This window comes from Coregonus clupeaformis, unplaced genomic scaffold, assembly GCF_020615455.1.
Source record: "Coregonus clupeaformis isolate EN_2021a unplaced genomic scaffold, ASM2061545v1 scaf0048, whole genome shotgun sequence".
Classification (NCBI taxonomy): domain Eukaryota; kingdom Metazoa; phylum Chordata; class Actinopteri; order Salmoniformes; family Salmonidae; genus Coregonus; species Coregonus clupeaformis.
Genome location: NW_025533503.1, coordinates 672,568 through 681,901, shown reverse-complemented (window position 1 = coordinate 681,901; position 9,334 = coordinate 672,568). Strand labels below are relative to the sequence as shown.

Sequence of the window (9,334 nt, the reverse complement as noted above, 5' to 3'; positions counted from 1 at the left end):
ACATTACTGATATACTGAGTGACAAGGCAAGATATCTGCTGTTTTTATTGTTGGGTTAATACCACCACCTGCTGGACAGGTTTAATGTTGCTTGACTGAGCAGTACGGGAGAATAAAAGATGCCAAATTTAGGGCCGGTTTCCAGGACATCTCCATTGAACATGCTTTTTAGTCTAGGACTAGGCTTCATCTGTGTCCGGGAAACCGGCCCATATAGTTCAATTAGCAAGTAAGTAACCCTACCTGTTCCATGATACTGAGGAAAATTACATTGAGACAGAGAACCAATTGAGAAAACATTTCAATGGTTCTGAATGACAACCAACATACATTAACAGCATACATCATGATTAATGTAAATGTATAAGATTAAAACGTTGCACTTACAAATAATATGAATGGATTGAATTGTAATTCATAACATCTTCTGAAGATCAAATCAATCAAATCATTGTACATAAAAACAGAGCAGAATGAATCATCACATCTGGGGACCATCACCACCAGCATGACTTGTATCTATGTGGACCCTACTACAGTTTAACCAGCTCAGCTATAGACTACACCAGCATGACTAGTATCTATGTGGACCCTACTACAGTTTAACCAGCTCAGCTATAGACTACACCAGCATGACTAGTATCTATGTGGACCCTACTACAGTTTAACCAGCTCAGCTATAGACTACACCAGCATGATTAGTATCTATGTGGACCCTACTACAGTTTAACCAGCTCAGCTATAGACTACACCAGCATGACTAGTATCTATGTTGACCCTACTACAGTTTAACCAGCTCAGCTATAGACTACACCAGCATGACTAGTATCTATGTGGACCCTACTACAGTTTAACCAGCTCAGCAGTACCACAGAGACAAAACCCAGGATAGAGGGGCTGAGTGAATGTGGTCTGGACTCTGTGGAGGAGGGTCATTGTGTCAGAGACACTGTAGAAGGACAGAGTACCTGCCTTGTGATCCAGGTACACTCCTACTCTGGAGGACTGAGGGCCTGATACTTTAGTAATAACATTATTGTGTAAGAACAAATAACCACCTCTAGAGCACTGAACACTCCATGACTTGTCATTGTATCCAAATCCACCATCTGTCTCTGTTCTGCTGATGTCTTTATATGAGACTGCTGTATAAACCCACTCCCCACTCCACGCCACCTCCCAGTAACAGCGTCCAGACAGACCCTCTCTACACAGGACCATCAAGTCGTTTGTGAATCTGTCTGGATGAACAGGATATGGTGTGTCTAGGCATATATAGGTCACCTTTCTGTTCCCTTCAGACAGAGATAGGTATGTGTGTGCTGTGTTTGGGTCCAGTGTGAGCTGACAGGAATCTGGGAGAAGAGCAGAGCAGAGACCAATGAGGGGAGTTAGAACAATAAGTTAAGTCAGATACTGTATCTACCCTGTCTTTGATTAGAGCACAGCAGAGATCAAATCAGAGAAATATGAGGAGTCAGATAGATACACAGTCTTTGATTAGATCTACTATTGCTATATATTTCTAGAGGGATTGTTAGGAGTGTCAGTAAAAAGAGACTGTTAGTTACTTCAGAATAAAGAGACTCACATTGTAAGAACTGTTCTCTGGTCTTGGGCTCTGGAGGCAGTACAACATCCACTATATTCACTACAGACACACAAACACATTCACAGAGAGAGGGAATGTTATCATCACACCATATTCCACATGTATATGACTAGTAGGGAACTTTCAATGGTCTAAAGTTGATGTTCTTATTATTTTCAACACACCTGTAGTGGAGATCTTGGTCCATTCTCCTTTAAGGACGTCTTCTAGTTTCTCTCTCAGTTCAGACACAGTCTTACTCACATCTCCAAAGTACTGAAGAGGACGGACAACGATGCTGGGTAAGTCTGAAGATACACTGGTACCGGAGAGAGACTGATAACTCTGGAGAGAGAGACAGAGAGAGTGAGAGGGAGAGAGAGCAGAACCAAATGATTGAGAGTTTTAATTTCATATCACATGTATTAAGGCAGTTTAGTTACCTGGAGGAAATGGATGTGATCCTCTGTGTGTGAGAGCTGCTCCAGCTCAGTGCTTCTCTTCCTCAGCTCAGCTATCTACTGCTCCAGTTGCTCCAGGAGTCCTTCAGCTTGACTCACTTGAGCCTTCTCTTGGGCTCTGATCAGCTCCTTCACCTCAGAGCGCCTTCTCTCAATGGAGCGGATCAGCTCAGTAAAGATCTTATCACTGTCCACCACTGCTGCCTGTGCAGAGCTCTGTTAAGAGAGAGAGAGAGAGAGACTTGTCTTACTTTAATGAGCCATCCTCATTACACTAACACCCCCCCCTCCTAAAAACACATTGTGTGCCACCACAACCTCCACACAATCACATTATCCAGTACCCAACACCACAGTACAATACACCATCCAGCACCACATTCCAACCGTACATCCAACCCCTCCTCTCCAGCCGTACAGACAGCCCCCCTGAGCCCCCATACCTCCTGAAACATCTCCACACTGTTGATCATTTTGTACAACTCAACCTCAACTCTAAGGCATCAACAGTAATGGCATTACCCTGGCAACACAGAAAAAAACATGATGAACAGTCTGTCATTGCAGAAAACGGACACCCCTCCCCAACTCCCAGGTCAACCCGAGCCAACCAGCTATTGGTGTCCAGGGCTCCATGTAATACCCTCCACTGGAGGACCCCTGACCTTTCCAGCACTGGGAGCTTATAGAGCACCCTCCACCTATACCCTGCCATGCTCTCAGCCCCCACAACCCCCTGCCACTGATGCCCCTTCACTCCCGCTAAGCTCCTGATGTGTCTAACCTTGACACTGAGGGTGTACAGCACCTTACCCCCCACCTCCTCAAACTCCCCCAGGCTCAGAGTGTTAAAAATCAGTAAGTCCTCCGGACTCTCCTGCCAGTCCCCAGTCTCTGCTGTCACTTGCAGTGGTGGAAACGGTGGTGGCCCCTCCTCAGGCTGCTCCAGCCCTCAGTACTGCACCATAGAAATCAGAGACCCCTGCTGTATTGAGTCTCTCCGGCCGCATGGTCTCTCCTATCATTGCTATGCAGACGACACACAATTTTCTCCTTTCCCCCTTCTGATAACCAGGTGGCGAATCACATCTCTGCATGTCTGGCAGATATATCAGTGTGGATGTCGGATCCCCACCTCAAGCTGAACTTCGGCAAGACGGAGCTGCCACCCATCAGGCTCCCTCATCTCCCCAAAACAGAAGTTACCCGCCCATCAAGCTCCCTCATCTCCCCCACAACAGAAGTTACCCACCCATCAGGCTCCCTCATCTCCCCACAACAGAAGTTACCCGCCCATCAGACAAACGTAAAACAAGGGATTTTCTTGGTTTCCCCACTCTGTTTTTCCAACCCCTCTGGTGAAACAGAGAACTGAGCCCTGTACTATAATATAATATAATGTGCCATTTTGCAGACGCTTTTATCCAAAGCGACTTACAGTCATGCGTGCGTATATATATATATTATTTTTTTTGTGTATGGGTGGTCCCGGGGATCGAACCCACTACCCTGGCGTTACAAGCGCCATGCTCTACCAGCTGAGCTACAGAGGACCAGGTGCAGACACATTTATGAAAGCAAAGACAAGGTCATTTTTTGGGCTCTAAACACTAACAACCTACCCTTACACACCTCTTTTGCTACCCCTGCACTAAGATTTCTGCCATGGCATTTAAATGTTTTTGGTTTACATATTCCCCCAGTCTTTGCCGGCGTTCATGTTAAGGAAGTCTAACCGTGAAATCTCCATAAGAGGTGGGAGGGAAATCACCACAATCAGAAACCAGTAGAGAAGCCCATAAAGCCGCCATGCCAGAAAAAAACATCAATTTAAGCAGATTCTGAAGACATGCCCTTAAGAACCCATGACCCATTTTCTCAGCCCATACCGCTTCCTGGGTGAGAGGACACTAAACCCCTCATTCTTCATCACGTGTTGTACTGACCTTACAAACCTTCCAGGATCAATCAAATAAGACTCCGGCAGAACCTTCTTTTTCCCCTTTAGTCTCTATCAGGAACCTAGAAAGTTCTCTCACCGTATATACTGGGCCCTCAGCCTGACTGGCTGTCAGCTCTGGATCCAATGAGCCGTCTGAAAACGAGACCACCTGGTCTTCCACTCCCGCAGACTCACCTCCCCCCTCTTCCTCCTCCTCCATTGGCACGGTACCGTCCTCCTCCTCCCCAGTCTCTGCCCCCCTGCACTTCCCCCCTGATCAGAGCCTCTTCCCCAATGACAGGCAATATTTCCTGGGATGAGCCCACCAAGCCTTTGCCCACCGGAGTCTCTGTTACTACAGAAACCTGCCTCAGCTCATGTAGCCCAGCTGCAACCCTCCCCACCACCGCTTTCTCCACGGCCTGCGCACCACCACTTGGCCATGCACTACTACCGTGTAGCTCAGTTGGTAGAGCATGGCGCTTGCAACGCCAGGGTTGTGGGTTCGTTTCCCAAGGGGGGACAATATAATAATAATATAATATGCCATTTAGCAGACGCTTTTATCCAAAGCGACTTACAGTCATGCGTGCATACATTTTTTTTTTGTGTATGGGTGGTCCCGGGGATCGAACCCACTACCTTGAAGTTACAAGCGCCGTGCTCTACCAGCTGAGCTACAGAGGACCACAATATGAAAATGTATGCACTCACTAACTGTAAGTCGCTCTGGATAAGAGCATCTGCTAAATGACTAAAATGTAAAAAATTTACTCTCCTCCCTCCTGGTACCCCTGCCATTTTTTTGCAATTCTGAGTAATCACTATTTTAGTACGGATTAGTAAGGAAAATCAATATATTCAGTACTACTGCAGTTGCTTATTAATTCCAATAGATGGCAGCATAAGACCATGAATGACATTTCAGAAGATTAGTTTAGTTCTCTCCCTGGATACACCACCACTCCACCTCACAGGAAAACTCCTCCTGCCTTAGCTTTTTACTGTCCCTTTGCACACTGCTAACGCAAGAGGAAGGACTGAAAAAGCATTTAACACATTACTGTGAAGTAATATAATGATGATTCATTTTTATTATTACCTGTTTTTATGGTCATGTTTTGAAATTATACTTCATTACTATAATGATTATCAATACGCCTGAACATTAATTCAGTCACCTCTGGTCGACAAAAACGTATTTTCCTAGTACATTAATTGTCAAATTCATCAACCAGCATCGAGCACTCTGCCTTCTCACGCAAGCGAGGGGCATGTTGAGGTAAATATGCTAACCGCGACGGTTGCATTATGTAATTTATTGGTGGGCTGGAAGATGCAGTGTTTTTTCTTTTCTATTCAGAGGCTATTTACTCCCAATATGAGATAATTTTATATAGAAGGTTTTTATAATGCATGTTTACTAGGGTTGAGGTTAGCGCATCTGAGTAGGGATTATTTGGGTTCAATACCTGTCCTACCTATCAATCATATTGCTGCTTGTAGCCTATAACTGATGATCCCCACACTAGAAACACCGAAAACTATCTGTGCTAGCAAACCCTGTGTTCCACCCCTCCCCTGTGTAACCTTGAAGTTTGTTAAGAAACACACACTTGTCTATGAAAACAGACATGTTTAACGGATTCCGCTTGGCACCCAGCCGAGAGCTCACGAAAACCACTTGCAAATTAACCAAAACTAACCAACTACTTGCGGTCTGTTCGTAACCAATAAACGGAGGCAGATTAGCCACCACAACTCTTATCGAAAGAGGCGACATCTGCACCAACACACCCCTCACAAAAATCCCACTCACAACAAGACAAACCCTTTTCATTAACACAACCACCGCCTTGTTCATTCTGGATGCAGAGTGCAGATGTTCTGCTCCAACCTGTTCGCCGACCATGAGCAAAACTTCCTCCACACCTTTCTCCGGAACGCACCTGAAGCGACAGCGTTTCTTCTCCACTCGGTTGAGGCCATCACGCCGCCCTAACAAACTACCCCTACTCCCCCCTCAACTCTAAACGATAAACAGTGGAAACCAATAAACAAACCATCCACCATGAGAAAATAAATTCAGAAAATACGCAAGAACCAAAAGAAAAAAGAATAGTAGCCCTCCTCACGAACCACAAAACTCTCACACAAGCAACTTCTTCTTCTATGATATAATGGCGGTCCACAAACCAACGTTAAAGGTGCATGCCGCCACCTACTGTGCTGGAGTGTGTGGTCAATCACGGTTTCCAACATTTCTAAATCCTCCTACCTAACTCAGTACTTCTGAGAAAATAAAGAAGAGCCCTACTAACTTCTAATAGACCCTCCCCCATCCCCAAAATCACTTCCAAACCCCCCCAACCCCGTCCAACCTCAATGACCCTACACTTCAATCTTTTCCTCTCTTCAACATACTTACAACAATATAACAACACATGCTCCACCGTTTCATCGACCGTACCCTCCAGCCTCAAACTATTCACATGCTTGCCAACCAGATGTAATGACGAGATCAATGTACAATGTCCTAAGCACAATTGAGTAAACACCACAGCTTCCTTCCTAATCTGACTTTTGAATCTTGGTCCATCGACCTTTCTGTAAAACTGTAAACTATTCATATAAATGCTGGCCCTTGTGCTCAGAGTACCATCTCTTCTGCCACACATCTATCAAAATGGCTCTGATCTTACATTTGGCCTCACCTCTATCCAGTGGAACATTAATATAAATTATATCTTGATTCAAAGCTCTTTTAGCTAACTGGTCTACAATTTCATTCCCTTCCACACCTTCCATACCAGATGATAAACTATTCAATACAGACAGAGAATCTGAGCATACTATAATTCTAACAGGTTGTAATCTTTCCTTTTCTCTACCAAGGTTAGATCAACAACAGGGTCTGGGAGTAACCATGGAGGAACATCCCCTATCACCACAGAAGGGCCAACCTCCAACTCCCTCAAACCACTCTCATCAGCAAGCTTTCCAACTGTCCAACCAAAACCACTGCCTTGTCCACTAGTATATTCCCAACAGTCATCTAGAACAGTAGCAGTGGGATGCTCAACCTCACAGCCTTTCAACCCAATAAGATAATGACAATTTTTACACTGTATATCCAAAGGAATCTCACCTGCCTCCACCAGTAAGGCACATACAGATGTTGATTTAAATGCACCAATACATATATTCTTAAAGCTTTATACTGGATTCTGTCTTTGCCGCTGTTCCATAAACTATACACCCATAATCAATTGTCGTCCTGATCAGAGCTCTATAAATATCCATCAACGATTGTCTGTCAGCACCCCATTCATAACCAGAGACTCACACAACCAACTACCGTGAAAGTGATGGAATGGGAGAGACAGAGACATCGTTACAACACTGTACATGGTCATAATATAACGTTTCTTCTTCGTTAGAATTTAACAGCGGTAAGTATCCAATACGTTGCATTACCGCCCCCAACTGGACTATAATATAAATCCATTATACTTTGTGATACAAAATGGGAAAAGGGGAAATTGTAATGATACAGAAAAACACCATTCCAACTAACCCTAAACTCATTAAATACCCACTACCCCATTCCACTACTTTGACCCTATCTGCTCCTGCACCATGCCAACGGCCTGGGAGGACGGGACACCACCACTCAACACACCCTGGAACTCTTCTGAAGTCTAATCTTGTATGCCCAAATACTTCTCTGCAGCTGCCACCACAACATCTATTTTCTATGATTTACATTCCATTTCTGCGGTACATTTGATAACCATTGCTATGAACGCTGAGAAGCCAACATTACTGAAGCATATATCACACGTTGGCCTATCCCTCTGTGCTGGCACAGATCTACTACTCACAGGGATCCTCTCAGGATCTCTCACCCTTGACCCATCCTCCTCTACTTTCTTCACTGTCTCAGCATACGACACCTTCTGCACTACTCTGACTCTAGCCACCTCAACCTGCCTCTCTCGCACCGGACACTTCCGATCCCCAGCAACATGGGCATCCCAACAGTTGACACACACAACTTTATCGACCGAAACTACACAAACCTCTATCCCATGCCCTCCTGCACACTTCCCACATCTTGGAATCTCCCTCCTACAAACTGCTGCAACATGACCATAAACGTTGCACCTTAAACAGCACAGTGGATTCGGCACAAAGTTCTAACAGGATAACTGATATATCCTAACATGACTTTGTTGGGTAAAGACTCAAAACTCAAAAGGACTGACAGTGACTCCTATGTTTCACCACGCTCACCACCGGGTCTGTGTTGCAACAAACGGCGGGAATCACAAACACCAGGAATCTTCAACTTGAATTGCTCCACTTCTACACTTAACGCTACCCCAGAAATCACTCCTTTCAATGGTGCCCTGTTCCTAAGAGCAAAGCAAGAAACAGATCTTGACCCAAGTTGCGTGACACGGAGCGCCCACTCCCTCTGGTCAGAAGAAACACAAACAAATATCACAAGTCCACTACAGGTTACCTTCACTGATTCAACTGCACGCAACTCCTTTCCCACCCACCCTGAAACTACAAATGGATCTGCCAAAAGGAATGGATCCACGTTCTTCTACAATGTATCTCCTACTGCACCAGATTCTTCTTTATCATGTCCATTGATGCCAGGCTCTGGTTCTGAGCTCATCACCACACCTTCTACCTCACTTAACTCTCCCTCATTCATTTCCATTTCACCTCCAGAACTCGGTCTGGCGCACGACTCATTCTGTTTTCACTTGAATTATAACATTTGAAATGTCTCTATTACTTTGAACCGTTTGTGAGTGTAACGTTTACTGTTAATTTCTGATCATTGATTTCACTTTCGTTTATTATTTATTTAACCTGCTTTGGTAATGTAACATGTTTCCCATGTCAATAAAGCCAATTTAATTGAATTGAGAAAGAGTGAGAGAGAGAGAGCTCTGTTAATGTATAGCGGACATGAGTCACTCATGGTTACTCATGGTTATGTGATGAGGTAGCCCCACTTGTGACTTTAAAATCAGTGTCGGCCCAGTAGGGAATCTCCTCTTGGTGTAACATAATAATATATAATATGCCATTTAGCAGACGCTTTTATCCAAAGCGACTTACAGTCATGTGTGCACACATTTTTACGTATGGGTGGTCCCGGGGATCGAACCCCCAAGATGTTGGTTTCTCCCGCAGTAGACCCGGGTTCATATCCCGTCAGTTACATTAAGCCGTGTGTTCTCTGAAAGGGGTCCTGTTTCCAACAGTGGGGTCAGTGGGATTAGATAGAGGCCTGTCTCTCTCCCTCTCTCTGACTGG

The 9,334-nt window shown here is 44.8% G+C and overlaps 1 pseudogene; it reads right to left on the bottom strand.

Moving 5' to 3' along the window:
- Positions 1-843: 843 nt before the first annotated feature.
- The window catches only part of LOC121540121, a 44,500-nt pseudogene continuing 36,009 nt past the window's right edge, over positions 844-9,334 (bottom strand).